At 38.1% G+C, this 24,939-nt stretch overlaps 1 protein-coding gene across 45 annotated transcripts in view; it reads right to left on the bottom strand.

The window, feature by feature from the left end:
• Nrxn3 (neurexin 3) overlaps positions 1-24,939 on the bottom strand; it is a 1,566,538-nt gene that overhangs the window by 923,222 nt on the left and 618,377 nt on the right. The gene's annotated exons all lie outside the window — the stretch shown is intronic.

Raw genomic sequence — 24,939 nt, 5'->3', positions numbered from 1 at the left:
CTTTCTGGCAATTTCCACCTGCAAGGATAATGGTAAAATGACAACTTAGAAGGACCTAGCATGGGATGAGTCTTAGCTCTTGCATTCAATGGAAGGAATTTGCAAGAGTAAGTTAAACAAGTTAGACTTAACTATAAAACTCATTATATCATCTGGACAGTCAAAGCAAAGGGGTGAACAACAACAAAAAAGACATAGCAGTCTTGCTTTCTTTTACTTGGTGAATAGTCCAAGTCCTAATACCAAGAATGAATTACATTACTCAACATCTATCTATACCCAGGTATAGATAGGTATCTATCTATTACTGCTCAGGGTAAACTGTTTAATCACTATGGCCTCCTGAAGCACATCATCATCTTTAGGTCCTCAACAAACAACTGGAAAACATACTGCCCAAACCAACGCGGATCTAAAAGCATGAAACAGTATTTTACAATTTAAATATTGGTTTTTCTCGAATACTTCTATTTTATGATACCCTTTGGAGAAATGGGTCCTCCTGCAGGGTGAGAGCTCAGATAACAGGCATTTTTTTTAATGCACAGCTAAATGAAGAACAAACTAGAAGATGGTTAACTTAGAAGGAGACTTCCCTCTCGAGCTCTGGAGATGGCAGGGCTGGCACCAAGGGGCAACAGGTGTTTGTCAAAGGACACTACCTTTTTCTAAAGGATTCAGAGAAAGATGCTGGAGGAGACTATTTCTCACTCCTCTCAAGTCGGGATCATCTGTAATAGAAAAGAATGAGGACTGGATTTAGAAGCACTTCTGCTTGCTGTCTTCCAGGAGCTCTGGACAGGAGCAAAGTGGCCATTATCCATAGCTGGATCCAACATGAAGCTCATAAAGGAATCAAGATTTTATTGTTTACATTTTATTTTTAATTATTTGGGTATTTGTGTGTGTGTGTGTGTGTGTGTGTGTGTGTGTATGTGTGATACGTGCACAGAACTATAGTTCCTGAGGAGGCCAGAAAAGAGCTGGAGTTATAGACTGCTGTGCGTCTCTTAACAAGAATGCTAGGAACCAAGCTCAGGTCCTGCACTGAGCCAACTCTCTAGGCTGAATAAGCATTTCCATGTCAATTACAAAGGTATCAGACATGAGGCTGGGAAAAGTTTTAATATTAGCAGGAAGCTGGCTGCTGTTTTGAACTCAAGGTAATTTGCTGCTGGACTGAAATGCAAGCTTTAAAGTTAAGGCTAGACATGGAATTCTGTGTAAAACAAGCAAGTCCCTCACACTGGAGTGGAGGCTGGACAGTAGGTGGCGATACAAGTTAAGGAGTAAATGTGAGCCTGGCTTTTATGAAATCAAACTTCAGAGACGGAAAAACAGGTGCTATTCTGTGGTCCTTCTAATGTTCAATGCAAAATAATAAAAATAGTGTGTGTGTTTTATTCGGATCTGAATTTTAGCAAAGAAATTGCTAACTCCCCCGCACTGGAGATACTAAGCCCAAACGATGCCCAATCTGAGTCTACTTAATACTTCTAGCCTAACTCTGATGTGGAAACTGTTCCCACCAATGTAAACCACGCCCTCCATTGCTCAATATGTACCATATGTAAGCAGAAGTAATTGTGTAGCAAAATGAATCAAAAAATTGAAAGTCATGAAAAGAAAAATCTCATGAAAGAGCCCACAAAACAGTCCCTGAAGTCAGCGATGATTTAATTTGTCCACCATTTCCTCTTCCCAGGCACTCCAAATTGTAGCATTCAGTTTGTAGAAAAACTATTGTTATAAAACAGCCCATCTACAGCAGAACTACTACACATGCTTGTTAAAGTGTTCATTGTCTGTCCTGGCACAGTGCACTAAGTCAGACAGGTTGAGAATGAAGCTGAAGAAATCATCTTGTAGCTATCCCCTGACTTGGGGCAATATAAACTTACTCTTTATCCCGTGCTCAAGTGAACAGCCTACCAAATGTCAGTGAGAGCTTTCTTAGGTAACATTGTTTACATCAAAACAACTAGAGAGGGGATTAGAGACAGGGAGTGCTTTCCAGGTCCCCCTCTTCCCACCATGACACACAACAGAACAAGCTACATCCTCACCCCCTTCATTTTATTTCCCATGGATCTTTGGTTTGGAGAGAGTAAACAGCTCATCAAAAAGATTTTTATCCAAAAAGGATAAACATTTGGGATGAAATAGACACCAAATCTTGGAAGGAAACTTAAAAGAATTCATTGACAAAGGTACAAGCTTCTAGGGGCATTCCCATAGCACTTTGAGGAACAAGCTATATTGAGGCATAGTAGCTGGAAAGAGAGTGGATTATGAAGTCAGAGAGCACAGGCAAGAGTATTTCTTCATAAGAAAAGGTCAACTGGTGGCAACATGAGGAACAGTATGTTTTTCAAGCGAGACCGTCTTAAGAAAACATCAATCAATGCTGCGTGTATTCATACTATCGTACTAGGCTCATTGACCATGCAGAAGCAGCTGGGTAAAGGTGAAGGTCTGGATCAGGTCAAAGTATGACTATAAGGTTTTGACTTTTGTGTAGTTGAGTGTCCTAATGGAAGATGCTAGTTACACACTTAATAAGCTAGAATGACCATCAACATAGCAGAGGTATAAAATATGAAAATGTTGTCGAAATTAATACCTTTTCTTCTCACTTATCTTTTCCCCCACTAAGAAAAAAATAGGGGCAAAAAGAAAGCCAGATGTCATGTGAAGACCAGTGTTCAAAAAGAACACAGGTACCCTGCACTGTGCATATTTTTGTGTATATGTGTGTGGAGTATGGTGAACTCGTGTATGAGGTGTGTGTGTCAGGAGTGTCATCCTGTGGAGGAGTCTGCCTTATCCCAAGCCTATTACTTCCAATTCCTCCTCCTCCTGAAGTAGAGTCAACCCCCTGCTGCCACCAGCTCCCAGCCACAAGAACAGCTGGTGGAATATATTTCAGCACAGAATCGTTTTGAAGAGCATAAATCCCATAAGGGGCGGCTGCAAGCTGAGCTCTCACCAGCCTGACTGAGCTATTTTTAGAACCATCTTAGCTGACTGTCCAACCCCCCACCCCCACCAATTCTCCAATCTACCTTCTTCCCACCCTCCCCAGCCTGAGCCACCAAAGACTGACTGATCGATAATATGATGATGAGCAGACAGCCAAGAGGACTTGCAAACAACTGCCATAGGTAGATAGATGTAGGATAGATACAATACAGGCGACATGATTAAGGCTTTAGTGTCTTTACACAAAGAGCCGTGTAAAAACTCAAGCATCACAGATGGACTGGGGGTGGGATGCAAGGAGGGAGGAAAAGGGAGCCTGCAATATAAAAAAAAAAAAAGTCTCAAAACAGCCTCTCTCTTTAACTGAATTCTTGATTTAAAAGTGCAGGATAAAGTGGTTCAATTTTGTCTGCTTTTTACACTATCATTTAGGTTGTTTTGGTGATGTTTTATGGTGGCACATCATGTCTTATTGGAATAAAAAATAAAAAACTTCAGTAGCACTATTTCAGGGGAACCTTCAGATAAACATGATCTGCCATGCTCTTAAAGACCTAAGAACAAAGTCTTTCCCTTCTCTGTCATACACACACACACACACACACAAAACCACTCCTTAAAAGCAAGCTAAGTGACTGGATTGCAGGGTTGGTGGTAAATGCCCTAATTAATTTTTTTTCGAACATAAAAGAATGTTTCTTCTTTGTTGTCAGTCTCTTCGTAATGGGCATACAGTGAAGCTGAACTCAAGGTGACAGTGTTGAGAGGCAGAGGGCTCAGAGAAGCACCTGCAATGCAGTGCCTCCCTCTTCCCTCTGCACCTGCCTTGTTTTGAACGGGATTCTCAGCCTCTTGGATGCCAGAAGATGTGAGCTGGATCACACACAGTATTCATGCGCATGGCATACTCCTTTAAACTTCCTGATGTGTAACAGAATAAGATCTGTCCTCTCTTCTTGGGTTGACAACACCTTACTAGGTCCTCATGAAGTTTCTTAACTCACCCCTCCCATTTTCCCACCCCCTGTGTACATTCTACTTAGCTCTCTAGCAACATGTCTCTTCTCTGCCACCGGAACAGATGCCCTGTCCCCACCTTCATGCTGATGGGTCTCTCTGACTGTTTCCCCATAGGGATGGCTCTCATTGCTCATTCTCAGCTCAGCTCAGTGGCTCCTCCTTAGGGACAGCTCCCCAATCTGATGGCCTATACCTGGTCACTTGCATTCCTGTTCCTTAGCTGGGCTATTTATTAGTCACTTGCAAGTTGTCTCACTCATCTCTGTAAAATACAAGCTGTCTTATTCGCAGCTACATTACCAGCACTTAAAGATATAGGCACTCAATAAATACTGTATGACTACTGTTGAAAACACTTAAGTTTCCTCTCCTCAAAGAGGAATGATAATGCCTCTTCGGCAGGGTTATTGAAAGGACTACCTAAGAAAATGAACATTAATTTTATTCACAGTGCCTGAAATTCAAGTTTTTTATATATGTATATATACATATATTACAGATTTGGAGGCTACTCTCTATCATTGTAATCATCCCAAGTAACATTTCTCCATTCGCAAGGCTCGAAAATCTTTAAATATTTTTCTCTCTCCAAATAAGTTTTCCTAGCCTAAAATTCCTCCTTTATACCAAGTTCCTTTGATTCTTTTCTTCATTAACACAGAAACAGAAAACTGAAAAGCACCTGGAATTCTCAGACTACACATGGGAAGAAAGACACATGTTCACTCCTCAGTCCAAATAATGCCCAAATTGCTGTGCTTCAGGGGTAAATGGACACTGTAGAGTGCTGAGAGGAGAGCTGAAAGGGCTTTGAAGACAGAGTTTAGTCCCAAGAGGGCTGAGGAAACAGGAAATACTGTAACCAGAATTAGTGAACAACTTTTTATGAATTAATTACTATGGTTGCTAAAGAACTCTAAAAACAGAACAATTTATTTTCCAAGCACTAGAGATAGAATTTGGGAAAGATGAGCAGTCATTGGTGGCAGCAGTTTGAACTCCAGATATGGCATGGCGGGTAGGAACATGTCATCTCCAAAAATCTGTCCATCCCCTACTGCTGGGTTACAAATCTTTAGGATTTTTATCTTTCCTCTAGGCAGCTGTTTCAGAAACAGAACTCAGTGTCAAGTTTCAGGAGCAATAAACTGACTGCATGAGACTTATCTCTTATACAGGGCTCAATAAAACTTCAAGAAAACCAACACATCCCAAGCCATGGGCCTACCCCTTCTATATATCTTCCATGACATCATTAGTGTTCTCCAGAACTAAAGCCATCAAGTAACAAAGATCCTGTTAAGAACATGCAGGTTTTTTTTTTTTTTTTTTGACCACAAGATTTTAACCTAGTAATGGTGAAGCCACTGCCAAGATCTACAAGATCTATTTGTGTATGAAAGCTGGAGGCAAATGTCTCTAGAGATTCCTGTCACTTCCAGTGGAGATTACCTTTGATCAGGCCATGTTGAAGCATTCATTCACCTACCTGTCCTCCTCTTTTCCCCACGGACAAAATGGCTAAGATTAACCACTGTTATGTAGCAAGGCCTAGAAAAAATTCGTCCAAGGAACATACCAAAAGAGAAACGGAGATTAAACTCTCAATGAAGCCCAACTGCAAACTCTCAGATGCGTGCTATCTTAGTTGGTAGTAAAATTATGAAATACCCGAAATCCCTGTACTCCTGTAATGACAGCTGTTTTCCACGAATGGCTGCCTTTTTACAAAGTAAAACACTGGGCTAGTAACACCTGGAATCTGGAAGGATTCTCAGCAAGAAGGACTGAGCAGAGTAGAAGACTGTGTTAACACCATACGGGGGCTTCAAGAAGAAGTCTTTGTTGACCATTTAATTGATATAATTATGTGTAATTAAAAGACCTGATAACTATTTTTTCATCCTTGAAACAAAGCTAACCTCTTTTTTAGTTTGAAACAGTTTTGTAAAATAAATCAAAGAGATCCTTTCAAAAGGCTTTCTCACACCCAAGATCAAGGGAAGCAGAGGATCTTCTAGAAGACATTTTCATGCATGATCCCAAGAAGATCCTGAGAAGAGTGAACAATTTCATCTACCCCAGTGGTGGTTCCACTGTTTATAAAGCAACTATAAGTGGTGATGGTAATCATGTGGGTCTTTGTGTACTGTGACTGTACCCCTATTGACACAGCACACCAAGGGCTTTTCTAGGAAATGTCAGAACTCCATCTAAATCATTGAATGAATGTGTTCAGATTCTATCCATTGAAAATAATGACTCGCATAATCAAAATGACACCTACAAGCCATGGTTTGAAAGTAAAAATGTGAGCTTTACTGCAATCTTAAGTGACAAATCACTCAGCTTTGGCCTTCCAAATAGGTTAGTGAAAAATTACATTGTAACTGATAAGAAAAAAATAAAATTAAAAAAAATTACATTGTTTCCATCCTGTTCTGAATTTGGCAAACATTTTCTCAGTTTACTTAACTTCCATCTCAGATCAAGATGTTTTTTTTTTGTTGTTGTTGTTTTGTTTTGTTTTGTTTTACTTTTTTTTATTATAGATGGTTATTATTCCAGGAAACGTTCTATCAAATGGAATTCTTGACTTTAGGGTTCTGTAAACTGTTTTAAATATTCGACGAACTTCTACCGCTAGTCAATGTAGCTTCTGTAGATAGCCAACGCAGCGTCATCTCATTGTCGTTAGAAGATGGAAGTTGAATGTGACATGTACAATAGAAATTTGGTAGATTTGGCCCTTGACATGATGAAGACACATATTTCAAAATATTCCCCTTAAAACATTTGCTGATGATGATCAATAGAGGGAGATTCGGCATGCTTCCATGCATGTATGACAGCCCCACTGGAAGACACAGAAGAATTAAGCGAAGTCACTAAACACTATATTACTGTTCATCTTCTTTAATGCACCAGAAGCTATAGTACTATAGAGAATTCACAGGGAATCATCCATCAGTGGAAAATAAACATACTTACTCAGATTTTAATTTTTCTTAATTAAAAGAATCCTCCATAACACTCTGTGCTAAGGTAAGATGGAGAAAGTGTGCCCATGTGCGGTGGTTTGAACGAAAATGGCTCCGTAGGCTCATAGAGAGTGACACTATTAGGAGGGGTAGCCTTGTTGGAGGAAATGTGTCACTGGAGGGTTAGGCCTTGAGGTTTCAGATGCTTCAATCAGGTCTGGTGTCTTCCTGCTGCCTGCTAATCCAGATATAGAACTTGCAGCTAATTCTCCAGCACTACATCTACCTGCATGCTTCCATGTTTTCCACCATAATGATAATGGACTAAACCTCTGAAAGGTAAGCCAGCAACCAATTAATGGTTTCCTTTATAAGAGTTGCCATGGTCATGGTGCTTCTTCACAGCAATAAAAACCCTAAGCCCTAAGACACCATGCTAAATATATATATATATATATATATATATATATATATACAAATATGTATATATATATACATATTTGTTGGCATCTATTCTTCCAGGCAACTGTATTATTTATACTCTGTTAGCAGAGATGCTACTTTTAGTAAAACTTTATTAATATCCAATCAAAACAATTTCAGAATTTAACTGAATCTGGCCTGACAAGGTCCTTTACAGCCTCCATAAAGAATGGATTTTGAGAACCAGATTAAGATGGTGTGCTCTTACTTGCATATAATACTAGTTTAAGCATGCCACAAGTAACTTAGAGGAAGTATTTTACTTCTAATCAGCTAAACTTGGAATAGCAACTCAGGCTTTCGTATTCCCCAAGAACATTTATTATGATGGAGGCACACACAAACACACACAAGTTGGATTAGTTATATGTATTTGAAAAAACATTTTGAAAAACTCTGTGGTTATTTCTTTAATTCATGCTCACTCCCCACTCTGGCTACCTGAAATTGTTACAGCTCATTTGCTTTTTTTTATTTTTTCAACTCTTCTATCACTCTTAACAGAACACAGAATTCATTAGAATTCATCTGTAACACTAGTGTCAAATGCTAGTGCCTACTAAAGTAACTTCTTTCCAAGGGAGGCAGTCTAATTAACTTCACTGGGCTGGACTTAATTCTCTTACAACCATTTCTTCAAATTCTACTTAATTGAGGACAAGGACTTGAAATATTTAGATCAATCAACAAAAGGCATTTTATTTAGATACAGGCAGTTTTCTTTGGATTTGTGTTTTCATAACCTCAATTAAAAAAAGTATTTTAAGTAATTTTTTCCAAAGCATCAGAAAATTATAAGACTAGACCAGATATGATATCATATATATATATATATATATAAATGATCAAGTTGATTCCTTTAAGGATAAGTTTTTTTTCCCAGTCTGTATAGTCATTAAATTGAGTCAAGACTTCTAAGAATCCACAGAAAAAGAACAATGTCCAAACAGCAATTACAGATCATTCAGTGCTGTGAAATCCACTCTGTTTCCTGACTGATTGGTCCTGCGGATCTAATGCAGGGACTTCTTAACTCCATAAGTAGAATCTCTGACACCATGATCTCATCATTTTTTAAAATATGACTTAGATGGCATTTTAATTGCCCTTCAACAAAAACATTGGCTTGCTTCCAGTATAATAATAGTAAAACAGAATTTATGAAAAATTTGCTTTTCAGATACTGCCCATAATTGTGACTTTTCTTCCCCAAGAGAGTAAACAAGAACAAAACAAGGATTTTGCAAATCACAAAGAGCTCGTTGATGCTCTTAAAGTTTTTTATAACTTACTCATTCATTTGTAAATATTTTTAAATTTTTGTTTTTTTATATTAATTACAGTTTATTTACTTTGTATCCCAGCTGTAGCCCCCTCCTCATTCCCTCCCAATCCCACCCTACCTCCCTCATCTTCTCCCTGCCCCCCTCTAAGTCCACTGATAGGGGAGGTCCTCCTCCCCTTCCATCTGACCTTAGCTTATCAGGTCTCTTCAGGACTGGCTGCAATGTCCTCCTCGATCCTCCCTCATGGTAGAGGGGAGGTCAAAGAACCAGCCATTATAAATTTTTTAATATAAATCCCTGTAGTGGAGACAGTTCAAGGTAGACATGAATGCGCCCTTTGTTTTTTTTTTTTCCTTCCCTACCAAGCTAGTGCTCCTGTTCCCCAAACACACCAAACATACCCTACCACAGCTCTTCACCTTTGTGGGTACCTATGTTCAGAGTGATTTTCCTCTCACCCTTCTCAAGGCAAGATCCTTTCCCTCATGCATGCATCAGATGGCTAAACTCAAATGTCATTGTCTCAAAAAGACTTCTGGAACTGCCTTACATAAAATGTTACTTCCTCCTATCTCCAGGTATTTATTTTACCCATTTATCTTTTGTACTTGCCATCATCTGGACTCATGTATGTGTTTACATATCAGGCTTGGTCGCCTCCAGTACTGCATTACTAGGACATAGAGTAAAAATCACCTTCAGGAAATAGTTCTTTAAGCTCCGACATGTCTTAGACTTTGGAATCGGGGTAATCTACTTCCCAAACATCATTTCTGCAACTGTACATCTCCTATGGGCCTACTACAGAGATCAGAAAACTAAAGTCTTTGGCCCCAAACTACGTACATTACTAAATCAATTTTTTTTGGAGGTTAGCCTAGCTCGGGAGCTTATGTGTTGATTATAGTTGAGTTTTGGATACAGTGGCAGAACTGAGTAATAGTGACAGCTATAGTATTTAATATCTTGCCATTTGTACCAAAGTTAGCCAACCCCTAAATAGACTCCTCAAGTTTGCAGGCTTACTGTCAATACTCAGAGATGAAGTTTATTCACAGCCAATGGCTGCCATTTTGAGATGAACATTGAAGGCTGCCATTATTTCCAGCTAAAGCAACATTCTTTACAAGAGACAGAGTATGAACCTAAAAGCCAGCCTGCCCTCCCTACATGTATTTTAGCATCAATAGAATTACTCACTGGCAGCACTTGGGTCGATAATAATTGAACTATAAACTAAGCGGTGATTTAGAAAGGAAAGCTAAACCAATATGTAACCACGTAAGCATGTGGTGAAATCCTCATCAATAAGCACTTGCCCCCTGCAGGTAAATGTGACATGAACTGACTCAGGATGCAGAAGGTCCAAGTGAACCAGTTCTTTGATACAAATCAATTTGAACTGAAGGACATTACCACGCCGTAGGAGAGTAAATGCTTGCCTTCAACGGTACTAGCAATAAAATCAAGCACAACCAAGTGTGTTGTTACACAGAGCAAAGTATACTTGTAAGTACAAGGGAAAACTCTTCCCTGAATACAAATGTTAGATGAGGTCTGGCTCCCTGAAGGGATGTTGTCATTTTTTTTTTCTGACATTGTTTTGAGTAAGAACTGGCCATGAGGCTAAGATAGTCAAATAGCTCAGCATGCCAGCTCCTGCTGCAGAGCCCCAAATCAGAAAGAAGGCAAGGCCATGGCAAACCAGTACAGCTGCTCAGTGGAAGCCTGCATAAATTATTCCTTCCAGCAAGGCATTGAAAATTGGCACAGCCTGCTTACCCATAGGAATGGCAGTCATTGTGCCTTCAGCCCATGTTTCACTTTCACTGATTAACAGGAAATTATCTTGAACTTATTCTATTACGAAACATTGTTGAAGAGGACATGGCTTTTGTTTAAAATATCTACAAAGCATTAAACATTTTCCCATCTTCCATTTCCTTTGAAAGTAAGTCATTGGGCTTATCTTTAGAGTAGGTGAAGGTGATATGGAAAAGTAGATCAGAAATGATGAGATTTTTATAACACTTTTCTAAAAAATGTTGAGATGGTAAATGGATAATTATTCCTTAAATATTTCTTTTACCTCCCTCACCCCCACCCTGATCCCAGAAGATGATTAATGCAATGGTATGATAATGTCCAAATTCAGCTTTCTAGTTGCTGCTGATGCACTGGAAAATCAAGTGCTAATTAAACCTATGAATGTTGAGGTTCAGTGAAAAAGGATGAGGAGCTTAGCTTTCCATTCATGCCAGACATCAGGGACAACCAGTCCTTCAGAAGGAGAAGTGAAAGCATCATGACATGAGCACTGGTGTGTATTAAGATCATACAGGGAGAGCTGATCTTTGGTGATGAAATTAGCCTACTCATGGAGTTCAGACCATTAAAATGGTATTCAAAAATAAAACGTTTTCACTTGACAGAAAAATGTGATGGGCTGTTTTATGCCATTTTGTGAACTTTGGTGAGGGAAAAACAGCTTACAAGATCCAACATTTATTTTGGGCCATGTCAGAAACCATGCAAAAGTAATTAGGAATTTATGAAATGCAGTATTGAAAGGATAGAGGATATAGAATAAGCCAATTATATAAAATGGACATATTTTGTTTCAGGGATTTCATAATAGATAAATATATCACAAAACCTAGTGCAGTTTCCCAGAGGTGTCATTTCTTTACTTGTAAGATTCAGAGAGCAATGGCACCTTTTTTCAGTGTGGGCTTCAAAGGCGTGGTATTTTTGCATTTACAGAGTCTTATAGATGCTGCCTTGAAATTTCTAAGAATTTTATGATTAACTGTATGCTTTACAAATGAAGGCCAGAGGCATAATGGATCTGAGCCAGATATTTGGGGTCTTCATTCTTGAGGGGTCCTGGCCACCGCTTTTTCTCCTCTGTATGTAGAGCGATGATCTTGGAGCTCTAGTTACTGTGAGTATCTGTACTTATCTCCTATTTGACAGATTGGAAAACAAATTATGGAAAAAAATGGAGAAGGTCTCTATCCTGTTCTTTGAACAAGGGGTTAGCAGCTTGCTTTTGCATTCTTCACCGGGTCCCCTGAGTCACACAGATAGATCTATCTTCTGCATATATTTTTTGTAGGAATTAAAAGATACATGTGAGGTTAAAAAAGAGTGAACCAGATGATACAATATTTTCTACACAAGCATGAGAAACTAGTTTGGAATCCTCAAGGCCCATAAATGCTGCTTGGCACCATAGTGACTCATGCCTTTAATCTCAACACTCAGGAGGTAAAGGCAAATTGATCTCTGTGAGTGCAAGGCCAACCTGATCTACACAGTGAGTACATAGTAAAAACAGCCATAGCTACACAGTGAGATCCTGTCTCAAAATAACTGAAAAGCAAACCCAAAAGCCAGATACAAACATAGAGAAAAGTTATGTATGGGAACCACTTCTGTAATCCCAGCATGGTGGATCCCTACAACTCAATGTCCAGCAAGCTTAGCTTAATTATCCAAGAAGCCCCACGTCTTTCAAGAGACCCTGTATCAGTAAGCATGGTGGATAACAATTTTTTTCCCCTGCTGTATATATTTCATCAAGAGGAAAACATGTACACACCTGTATCAGGGGGCCAGTTTAACTCCTATGAATCACAACTGAATGATTGATTCCTGTGGCTTCTCAACCCCTAATATTTCTCTTCCTTGGAGAGAAGTAGAGTTCATTTCATATAGGGTTCAACACCAGGCTCCACAAAAACTGTCCACTAAAACCCTGGAAATTATCATAGGTTCATTCAACTTCTTCAAACATCTCCTGTCCTTTCTCCTCAAGCATTTTTACAAAAGAAGCAATTCAGAAAGGTCAGTGAAAGAATATCCAAGATGCTCGAGAAGCTGATGTTTCTATTGTTACAAGTTCATAGGATCAATGAGCAGTTCAAGTGCTGAGACCCGAGAGCTTCTAAGATCAGCAGTGGGCTTAGGTGCCTATTTTAAATACTAGGATAGAAAGTATATGCTTGGGGGCTATGCTGCTATTTATTTTCCTCTTCATTGAATGACATTATAGCTCTCACCACCAGTAATGGGGCCTCAGAGAAACTGCCCCAGGACCAAAAACTAATTATCAGCAGGGCAAGTTCAACAGATCCGGAAGGTTAGGCATGGCCCTGTGCAATCCTGCCTCCCACGTTGGCAGTGCTGGTTTTTTTTTATTATTATTTTGTTTTATTTTTCTGAGTCATCCCCATTCACTTTAAAGAATAAGTTTGAAGCTTATAAAGGTCTATAAAAATGATACAGGGATAGATACTTATTTCTAAGATGGAAAAGACAAAAATTTATGAATCTAACATGTACAGAAAAATACTGAGTGAGTTATGCCTAAAATATCTATACAAATATCCATTCTTTGAAGGAAAGATGAATCAGGTGGTTTTGAAATTATATTTTCCAATATTTAACTGTAGCTTTCTTATACAAAGACTTAAGAAGGAATTCTGAAAATACATTTTTTTAGAGAGTAGACACATTTTTGTAGGTGATTATCTGTGCTATTTTCCTCTGTTTTGCTGAAATTTCATATTTAGTGCATTTAGAATAATTCCCTATACATGGAGAAATCTATAATTATATTCATAGATTGATCTTGTGGTCCAGTTTCTAGTCATTAAACTTATGCTTAAATTGATTTAATAAATGTAAATTAATGTCCTATTCTGTATCAAATCTGGTACTGGCCAGGGAAAACAAAATAATGAGTACATCTTCCAAAGTTGGGAATGGATAAGAGCTGGGTTAGTCAAGTAAATGAAATGATGGCTATGCAGTAACAGCTCTGAGCTGTGCACAGTACTGTGAAACCTTTAAAGGTGGACAAAGCTTGACTTAAGATAACAAAAATGCCATGTGAGTGGTTATAGACAGCTGGGTTGTCATGGAAGGATGAGTAAAGAGTTGCTAGACAGAGATACAGAGGACTGGTATATGAAATATACAAAGTAGACAGACCATGGATATAAGAAATGGGGTGTAGGAGTGAAGAGAGAACTGGGGGAAGCCCTGATGGCCAGCGCTAAAGCACTAGGGTGTGATGGAAAGAGACAAGAAAGAGGAATACCCATGTTACCCAGAGACGCTCAGTAAAGCCTCCAGTACAACTTGGCAATTGGATGATGAAGGTAAGCTCAAATGCAGCTTTCTAGGTTACCTCTTTTAACGTAGTTTATACAACTATGTGTTAATTCCTAATTCAGTCTCTAGCCTCCTAAAGTTTATAGAAATAAACACTGAATTTGAGGCTGGTTATAAATAATGATGCAACACCAATATGAATATAGAATGGTAGAGGATGCTACAGTCAGCTAAGAATGACTCTAGATGGCTCAAGGTTTCAGAAAGACAAATTAAAAAACTGAGATTTAACAGTAGACCCCACCCTATGCACTGTTGGTGATTATCTGGACATTCACTGACCTTCACAACATCCCCGTGTAAATAGCAGAAGTAGTAGGGAGGAGGGAAGGCTTTGGAACGAGGCAGACAGCGTCAACGAATAGGATCAGTGTGCATCTCATTTCTAAAAGGATAGTGCTCCACTCCACAAAACTGTGATGACAAACTAAACGTGACAGTAAAAGCCAACCCCTCATTTCAGATTTGACATGCAGAAAATAATCTATGGCTGGCACTAGTTTTTTTTTAATTAAATTTTTATTTTTTTATATTAATTACAATTTATTTACTTTGTATCCCCAGATGTACCCCCTCCCTCATCTCCTCCCAAGCCCTCCCTCCCTCCCTCCCTCCCTCATTTCCTCCCTTCTTCCCTCATTTCCTCCCTGCCCCTCTCTAAGTCCACTGATAGGGGAGGTCCTCCTCCACTTCCATCTGACCCTAGCCTATTAGGTCTCATCAGGACTGGCTGCAATGCAGCCTTGCTAGGCACTAGTTTTTATATAGAAGAACCTGCGAAATCCATGCACCTTAAGAGATAATGCAGGCGATACAAGTTTAAATGATCTTTACATGGACTTTAGCATCTACTTATGCTGTGGTAAAGGAGAAAGAATGAGGTAATATCTTCAGGATCAACTTCCATGTTATTGAAGCATTAATCCTGATAGTCCCACTTATGTGTGTATGCGCGCACGCATGCGCACGGGTATGTGCTTTTTTTTAAAAAAAATCAAGTGTGTAGATGAATGGAATACCGAACCATAAAGAAATGCATGGACACTTAACAGTCATATGCCGGGATGATTCATTATCTAGCTTTTTAAAATCTTCCTGGCTAGTGATAAGTTTCTTTCTGAATTGGTCAATTATCGAAGGCGTTTGCTTGTCAATACTTGTGACCAGTGAAAATAAACATTCTAAGTTGGCAGCTATACCTACACAGCGGGAGCTTACTTTCAATTGCTTATTTCATCTCAGAGATGGACATTCTTCGTTAGCCAAGAGTTTCTAGGCCAGTGAGGTTTTCCTCTATCTGTCCTCCTCTCTGCTCTCTCTGTCTCGGTAGAAAATTTTAAAAAACATATATATAGGAAAGAAAGCACACCTTCAGCCCTGCAGCTTTTCTGTTTCTAATCTCTTTCTTTTTATTATGCCTGGAGAGGAGTTGCCCCCTGTTTATTGGTGTAGATTTTTTCTTGCCAACACTGTGGATAACACCCATTGTCTTTCTGTCATCTCCTAAATTTCTGAACTCAATTTCATTCCACTCCAACTTCAGCTCCTGCCACCTCCAGCAGTTTAGTCTGTTTGGGGGTTTTATGTTTGTTTGGTAGAGTCTTTGAAGTATTTGTTTGTTTGTTGTGTGCATGTTGTTTTGTTTTTACTAATTCTGGACGGAAAGTGTGTCATCAATTAGCTTAATCTAAATGAAAAGCAAATACTCATTTAAAAAATCAAAAAAACCTAAAATTACAAAGACTCATGCTTGCCATTAGTCACTCCAAGACCTTTGGCAATGCGCCGGCTCCCATGGGCCCAAATTTCTCCATCTGTAGTAAGTTGATATTAAACATGTGCCCCAGAGGCTAAGGGGACTCCTGAGCTCAAAATCACTCAAAAGTTGTGTCTTTTGTTTTTTGGGTGTTTTTGCCTTAGAGAACGCAGTTTCTACTACATTTCCCCGCTATTATGGGTACACACACAACTTAAGTTTTCTACTGCAATGTAACTTCAGCCATTCAAGTTTGATGGACATGGATTATTGTAACTGTTCATCATACCTCTTGTTCACATCCTTGATACACTCTCTTGATTTTTATTTTCTAGCAGGTTGCCATGCAGTAGGCACTAACACACTCCTGTTGACAGAGTAAAAGGACTATGGACAAAAGGATAGTAATCTTGTTTCTGGATAGCTCACAATCAAATGTTCTCTGGAACAGCTCAATTTCCAGATGAAGGTGTATATGTTTTTGGCAGATTTGTTTCCATAATCTATAATAAAAATTCCTAAGTAAATCCTAATTTTTAAATAAACCTCTTAAAATGCTAGTTATTTAGACAGTAGAATAATCAGAAAAATATTTCATTACTTTTTAAATGTGTAAACCCATGTGTCTAACAATATGTGTGTGTTTGTGTATATTTGCATGTGTATTGTGTTTGTGTGTGTGTGCACATGAATGCATGTATGTGCGCAGTGTGAGTGTGTGCATCTATACCTATCTGTGCATGCTCTGAAGCCAGGCTAGCATGCAATGTAGGTGATGGATTAAAAATTCTGGTACTGGTAGCTCAGTATCCAAGTGGGTGTCCCTAGTAAGGGAAACAGGAACTACTTCTGACATGAACTCAAGGACTGGCTCCTTTACCTCTTCCCCAACCCCGAAGGAGGAACAGCCTTGCTAGGTCACAGAGGAGGACATGGCAGCCAGTTCTGAAGATACCTGATAAGCTAGGGTCAGATGGACAGGGAGGAGGACCTCCCCTAGCAGTGGAATTGGAAAGGGGCAGGGAGAAGATGAGGGAGGGAGGCTGGGGTTGGGAAGGAATGAGGGAGGGGGCTACGGCTGGGATACAAAGTAAGTAACTGTGATTAATAAAAAAAAAATATTAAAAAAAAGCTCTGGTCCTCATGATTGTGTAGCAAGCTCTCCAAACAACTGAACAATTGTTCCATCATAGTTGTGCTTTTTCTTTTAGAACTAGCATCATCTAGTCTGTAAATTTCTTTCTCAGAATTAATCTAGAAACCGAAAACTAAATTTGCTGAGATTCTCAGTGTCAATCGGCAAACTTCTCTTTGTGGCTAATGGGCACACAGTTTAGAATTCAAATTATAATTTTCCATTTCATGAGATTAGGCAAAACTAAATATTATATAATAGAATTTATCTCTACATATTTCTAGTGTGTGTGTGCGCGCACGCGCGCGCGTACGTGTAGGACTTAATAAAAGCAAAATCTACCTTTAAATACATTTATCTCATTATCAAACAGGAATGGAGAGTTTTGGTTGATCATATTAACTTTGGAGAATGGTCATTGTGTGGCTTATAACCTCATTAATTATTAAGCAGCAAATTATTTAAAAAGTAAACTGTGGTTTAACAAGACTTCAAAGTTCATCTGAACAACTAGTGATTCATGAACGAGGTTCAAGTTCAGGGGTGGCTCCAGTGCTTTTCAGAAGGAACACAGTAGAGGCATTTTATCAAAGGAGACAGAAATACAGTGAAGAGGGCCTGTGAGTGATTAGCTACACACTTTGCTTAGTCTCTCCCATTGGAAAGTCTAGTTAAATAAGCCACTGGGTACTTCTCATACAAAGTATGACCCTTCTTAAATATAAGAAATGACTCAGTGTTTACTTGTTCATTTATGAAGCCTACTTGGTTTTGTCTGCTCAGGAAATCCTCAGGCCTAATCTCAATCTAAATTTACTTCAATTTTCAAAATAGAAAATTACTTCCTAATTTTCAAAATAGAATTTGTGCCCAATACTGTTATTTACTGAACTAATGACCCCCAGATCTAACTATGACAGTTAAACAAAATGCATCAGAGTACGCAAAGAAATACTCAAGAGGCACAGGAAATGGAGGAGACAGCATATGCCCCAAAGGTACAGGCATCTGAAATGTTAGCTCCTGAGAAGGAGAGCAGGCACACAGTTTGCCTGGCATCAAGCCTAGGACAATGTTCAAGTCAAAAGTAACAAACAAGAACAAAGGGAGAGAGACGCAACCCAACCAACAGCCCAGTGTTCTATGCCTCAACGTGGACATTGAACTTGCGATATTTTGTTTAACTGAATGTCACATTTTCTCCTGAGTACAAAATCTCTGAGAGACTACAGATAGTTAAATTTGGCCTCCAGTTTCTCTAAGAAAAACAAGGTAAGTTGGGGGCGGGATAAGGAGATTGATAAGGTCAGTCTTTATTCTATGAGAATTTCTTCTGCACTTTCCTTGGGAATCCACAATTTAAAAGGTCTAAATCTGACATACATATACAAATAGATCCACACAAATAAAAGTTTTAAACCCTTGCTTGATTAGATTGATAGTATGTATAATAAGTAGACTAACACTAACTTAACTCATTATATCCTAGCTGTTTGGCTCATGGTTCACAGTAGAACAGTCTTCTATTTTAAAAGGTTGTTTGTCTATCTTAAAGATACTCAGATGGAGAAATTTCACTATGCTACATCGTATTATTCAACAGCTTTTCAAATCTTGTTAATACTTATGGCTTGTGATTTCAATAAAGTCTAATTTCTCTTTCTCCTTTGCAATTTGTTTGACTTTAGATGAGACCAAAACACCAATAAGCCTCTCATCCACGACTTCTCTTTAAGCTCACATCTCATTTACTTTTTTATTAGGTGCTTGATCATAATTCTTACCTTTTGTAAAATCACATATGAATTACAAGTGTTGACATAACCATTCCATAAATACCACTCCAGCTTAGAAACTCTCTGTACACAAAAGATAATTCTCTACAGCCTGGAACTCACGGAAGAGTTAACTACCATAGCCAAAGCAACATTAATTAGTTAAAGGTGTCCAAGGGAAACTTTCTTCTCCCTCTGTTAATGCCTGGCTTGACTTTTCTCAGAGGACAACCTTAGGAGCCAGAGACAAATGGTATTGCAGTTCCCATTGTTAAATTGTCATTCTTTTTCTACTTCTCTGAGAACCAGTTAGGTATCTGATAACACAGAGCCACTAGCAATGATCATGCATATACTTTCAATCATGCTGCAGCCTGGATTATGCAGAGTTTAACATGTTAGCTTATTGTCCCATTTTCAACAGGCTGATTGGGTCTGAAAAATGATTATGAAAGGACAAACACCCTTCCGAAGAGAGCTAGCCCTTTCTTCTCACCATTGTCCACATGAACTTGAAGACCTTCAAAGCCACAACAGAGCTTTGAAAACAAAGCATCATTTTTCTTAGCCAGAAATCACGGTTAACTCAAGAGTTCTTATGTCTCTGACTCTGTTTTGTTTTATTCCTGTTTATGTCATAAAAATTTATAATTAGACCTTCGGGTTTCAAAGAGAACACTTTCATTTTAGAACACTATTCAGTTTTTTATTAAAACAATGCAAATGGAGAAGAATTTGCAACACTATGCTCGCATCCATCATCACTATCACCATCATTTCTTCAGCATGTTAGCATATTCCCACTCAGAATGGTACTATGACATTTCCATTTTATGTAATAAACATTAGGACTTGAAGAGATTCTTCCAAAGATACACAGATCACTAATGAGAAAGGCAAGTATTGATCTCAGCTATTTGGCTCCAGGTCCCTTCTTCCATTAAATTGCCCCTTTTGGTTGACTTTCTAACAAAGGTCACCATGAATATAGAAAAAAAAGTAAGAGAAACTTACTATGATAAATTGATACTTTCCTGTAATATTTTTATTACCATATACATCTATGGAAGAACAGTAATAAAAAATATTTCAGCTAAGAGTGGTCACCAAGACTTTAAATGGCTATGGTCTCTATGTATGACTGAGGAGGTGAAAGAACAGAAGGGAAGAGTCTAGAGGTAACAATGAAATGTCATGTTTTTATATGTGGCAGCCACATTTTGAAAAGCTACTTATTTTCAAATAATGTGTAAAATGTCTGACAGTATAGCACATTGTGCAAAGATGAGAAAAATCAGGCATTCACATTGCAATTAAGTGTGTGTTTGCACAGCCCTGCTGGAGGACCTAACAATATTTACAATGCACTGATGCTCTGGTCTAGCAATCCCACTTGCATTGATCTACCCAAGAGATATTACTGTAGATGTAAACAAACACTAATCAAAAACTCTACATTTTTCTCACTTTGTGGAGTAGTGAAGGAGTGAATAAGTACTAACTTATAATATTAGCAAGGTACAGAGTTTAAAAAACAGGATATTATAAAATACTTAAGTGTTGCATTATTATTCAAAAGAATATACATATATGTATATATATATATACATATATACATATATATACATATAATTCAAAAGAATATGTAAGACTTCAATGTTCTTCCATAGACTATTTCCTATTTTGGCTCTTTTCTTATTTCTGTCACAAAAATGTCTAAGAAAAAGCAGTGTACAAAATGAAGGGCTTATAGTTGATCTGTGCAGGGGAGGCATAAAGTGTGAGACATCTAATTGTATTGTGTCCATAGTCAGGAGACAGAAGGAGGTAAATGCTGGCGCTCACCTCATTTTCTCCTTTTATTTGGTCTGCTACGCCAACATTTGGAATGGTGCTGCCTACCTTAGGGGTAGATATTCTCTCCTCAATTAATCCACTCACGAAATTTATCTTCTAGGTGATTTATATCCCATCAAATTACATTGATAAGAGATGCTAACCACATAATCCCTGAGAAAATGTATAATATTTGGGAAAAAATGGATGGAAGAGTGTGTTAATGTTTGAGTCAAAAAGAAGAGTGAACATAAGTAAGGATGTATGTTTTAAATGTACAGAGTATCTCTGGAATAATATGCAAGAAAAACTGATAATTTTCACTGCCTCTGAGAAAGGAGTTGGGCAGCTAAGAAAAAAATCAAGAGAGAATTTTTATTGCCAATTTCATTTATCTCATATATGTTTTTAAATACCTAAAAATAAAACCAATTTGATTTTGATTTTTAAAAAAATTGGCTAATATCATTTAGTATAAAACTGGAAACTTTCAGGCACCATGCTCACAGACAGATCAATAGAGCATCATTATGCATGGGATCTTACTCTGTGATTTCCCAATCAGCTAAAGCTTTAAGATAAGTGGCTTTCAATGATGGGAATGGACCAAAGACAGTTTTAGAATTTCCTGCCAGAAAGACTAAAAGAGTGAAGAATCAGCCTCCAGGAGAGTCTGTGACAAGCCATTTCTGAGTTAAACAGATGAGTGAAATAAAACAGTTCTGTGAGTCAGGTTGATCAGGGCGTAGGATAAAGTCACATGTTCTGATACTATTCTATGGAGAGTAGAGAAGTGACAAGACAGAGAAGAAGCAGGAAGAAAGGAAGTATAAAGGAAATAACGGAGGAGAGAAAAAGACAAATATCTAATATAATAAACTGCACCCTGCCAAGCTATGCTTAAATTTAACAAGAACTACTCACACACTGTTGACTTTGTCAAAACTATAAATGGAATAGGCTTGGAGAATGAAGGCAGGGAGCTAAGCCAACAGAGCAGGCAGAATAAAGAAAGCTAATACAAGAGCAGGAGGAAGTCTAAAGTAAACCTGAGTAGTTTTCAGAGACAGGATATGAAAGAATAAATCCTTATGGCAAGTTTCACATATATCTGACAGTATATGCCTCCTACTGATGTCATGTGTATGGAAAGAAGACAAGCTTAGAAAAGTTTTCCTGTGGCATCTGAGTGTCCTAATGTCTATGTTTTTTTATGCCCCAGTAGGTATGTCTAAGAAAAACTTGAGCCTATTACAGAAAAAATGAATAAAACTTCCAAGTCAAAGTCACTAGTGAGAGAGGTTGAGTTTTCTATGTCTACAGTATGAAGCATGAGCTCAAAGTTCCCACAGGGCACAGCATAGGGCTGCCAACCTGTGAGAGTAGGTTCAGGTTGAGAAAACAAGGGAAAACTGATAATGTGCCAATATGTGTTCACTAGATTTAGTTATACTGTGGCCATACTTAGTGAATATAAAAGTATCTACTAGTCATCCATATGTCACGTGACTTGAAACCTGTAGAATGAACTAGAGTAATTCTGGCACAATCTTAATCACTTAAGGTAAAGGTCAGCAAATCGTGCGCCATGCTCTCATCCCAGCAAACATTCCAATCAAAAAGAACATCTTACCTGCTTTCAGAATGGGATATCTCAGGGTTCATGACCCACCTCAAGCAACTGGAACCATGGCAATAGTCAGTTTCCTCCAGAATTCTCCAGAGAGTAATCCTGATTTTGTTAGTAGACTGCCAGGTCAACCTGGAGTTCAATCCTACATGATGACTGCCAACTCTGTTCTTTTGCATTTTTCTTTTTTTTTAATTAGTTCTAAGCTAAAATCTTTGTTATCAAATATCTTTAAACACATTCTTGGCAGATGAATCAACTACAGAGATGAGCTCAGTTTAACGAAAGATCTTGTTATATATGTATGCTCTGATATGTTGGATGATAGCAACAATGAAGGAATTTATGATATGCTTCCCTAGAAGGATTTGGAAGGCAGAGGCAATAAGATTCAGAATAAGTGATGATAAAATATCAGAGCTGCCAAGAGAGACCCAGTCTTGACAAGGGACTATGAGTAGAAATTCATTGCTTCTTCCTGGTAAGAAATCCTCACCATGAGCTAGATACGATCATTGAAGGGAGGGCCAAAAGGAAACTCTCCCGAAGAAAATTTCATCTCTATCTCAAGACTCCACTCATCCATCACTGTTTTCAACTTCTCTCTTAAGAATGTCACAAAATCCCTTAGAAATATCCACTTCCCAAATTCCTTTGAGCAGATAAACAGGAAATACACAGCCATAATCCAGTATCTTCCCTGAGTCACTTTTCAGAGACCCAATATCCTGTAAAAGAGATGCTAGCAATGTTCCTGAATGTGGATTCAAACTTAACTCATTCAATTCAATATGCCTCCAGTATGAGAGAATCATCAAGCAGAGATTAAAATCTTAAGTGAAGACACTCTGTGCCTTCCACTGATGGCAACAGGAGACAAAGCTGAGGCTTCCTCCCTCCCTATCCCAGGACAATGTGATGTTATTTTCTATACAATGAAACTCTAGGTGAAAATTGGGTAAGAAGCAGCAAGAACCTGTATTCTAGTAAAGAAACAAATGTCAAGTGAGACTAAGCTGTGATTCCTGACAATGAAACCAACAAGAAGATATTCTAACCATTCGTACATGTTTTCTCTCCAAATTTAGTTGCACAGTGTTCTTAAGTCCTTCCATCCGTGTGCCAATAATATGAAAGATGGATTAGGGAAGATAAGCCATACAAAGAAAATGCCTTTGAGTTCTTTTTTATCCCTTAAATATCCATATTTATTGCAGGCTTCTGCATAATGCTTCATTTTGGTTCCAATTTCAACCGTAACAACAGTTCAACACTAAGATCTACTTTAGAAAATGTATTGCATTTACTTTGTGATTCCACATTACTCTGGGTCTATGTCTGCAATCTGTACTAAAGACTACATTTGTTTAAAGAATCTTTTCTCTTTTTAGACAGCTATGGTTCTACTATACTGATAGGCTCTGTGAGGCTAACTATCAGCATCTTAAATGATTACTATGAGACTGAAAAGTAAGACCTCAAATCAAATGTGACCTTCCCACTTAGTAAATGAAGACCAGTTATACTCCTGATGCTGTGATCAAAATGGCTGTAGAATACATCCTCGCTAGGATGTTTTCCTCTCAATGCTGCTTTCTATGGTTCTGAATAGAAAAAGTTCAATCAGGTTTTCCTAGCAAAGGTAATTATATTTATCTCCGATACTGTCTAGGATTGGTCATATGGGATATATGAATTTGGCTTCACAGATAAGCGGGGCTTTAACAAAGAAAACATCTGTTGACATCTTGATTAAATAACCTTCACTTCTTTCCAAGTAAGTCTCAGAAGCCAACACACTCTGGACATGAGACTTTATGCCCTCATGTTCAGTTTCTGTCTTTCTTTCCCTTGTAAGTCAGTGCAAAGAGAAAGAAGAAAAATATCTTCTGATAGAAATCCTCTAACCTTTATAGAATATTCATGTGACTACACATAAGATTCCAATACAGGAAACGTCCAGAAAGGACAAACTTGCAGAAAATGTTCACATCAGTAGTTGCCTAGAGTTAATGGCAGAAGCAAGGTTTAAATACAGATGGCCACGTGAGGAATCTGGTGAGTGATGGCAATTTTCTTAATGTGACCTAGGTGATATCTGCACAAATTTATAAGGCTTAATTATGTGATTGAGTGACTTTAGGGGATGGAGCTTATATCACTAAATGATATTTAAAGCAACAAAAAATTCCAAAACTTCAGGTTTTGGAAATAAGAATGTTTTAATTAGGCTTCTGCCTAATGAAATATTGTGAGAGAAATTTTGCCTAATTAGAAATATTTTAACACAGCAAAATAGGAAATTGCTTAAAATATCTGAAAGTAATGTCATGATATGCATAAAACTTTCTATGAAGTATTTGTTTACATATATTTTTCTTACTTTGTTTTACGTTATAAAAGAATGTTTTTCTAAAATGTGTAGAACTATTTGTCATCCTGATACTATGTCTAAGAAAGAAGGCTGCTCCAGCATCTAAATAATTCTTGTACGATGGAATTAGCAAGAAAATGAAAGATACAAGTTAGTTAGCTTATTATCCTTTCTCTGCTTTCATTCTCCCAGGAAGAGTCTAGTAAAGAAAAAACCAGAGGCCGGATAGCACCATGACTTCTGTGTGTTTGAATGCTTAAATGATTGAATTGCTTTTGATGACTGCTCCAAAGACTACATTTACTTCTTTCTCTACATGCAGAACAGAGTCTGGCAAAGAGAAGTATACAGAAATGCTGCCTCCAGGCAAGGCAATGAAACAGACTGTTTAGCCATCAAGGTCTCTCCTCTCTGTGGATGAAGAACTGAAATTCTCCAAGGAATAGGCCTACTTTTTGGAAGAAGACTACAATCTTGAATTATGTCTTTGAAAGGAGTGG

This window comes from Meriones unguiculatus, chromosome 7 (assembly GCF_030254825.1).
Source record: "Meriones unguiculatus strain TT.TT164.6M chromosome 7, Bangor_MerUng_6.1, whole genome shotgun sequence".
Lineage (NCBI taxonomy): Eukaryota > Metazoa > Chordata > Mammalia > Rodentia > Muridae > Meriones > Meriones unguiculatus.
This window is presented reverse-complemented; position numbering and strand designations above follow the sequence as displayed.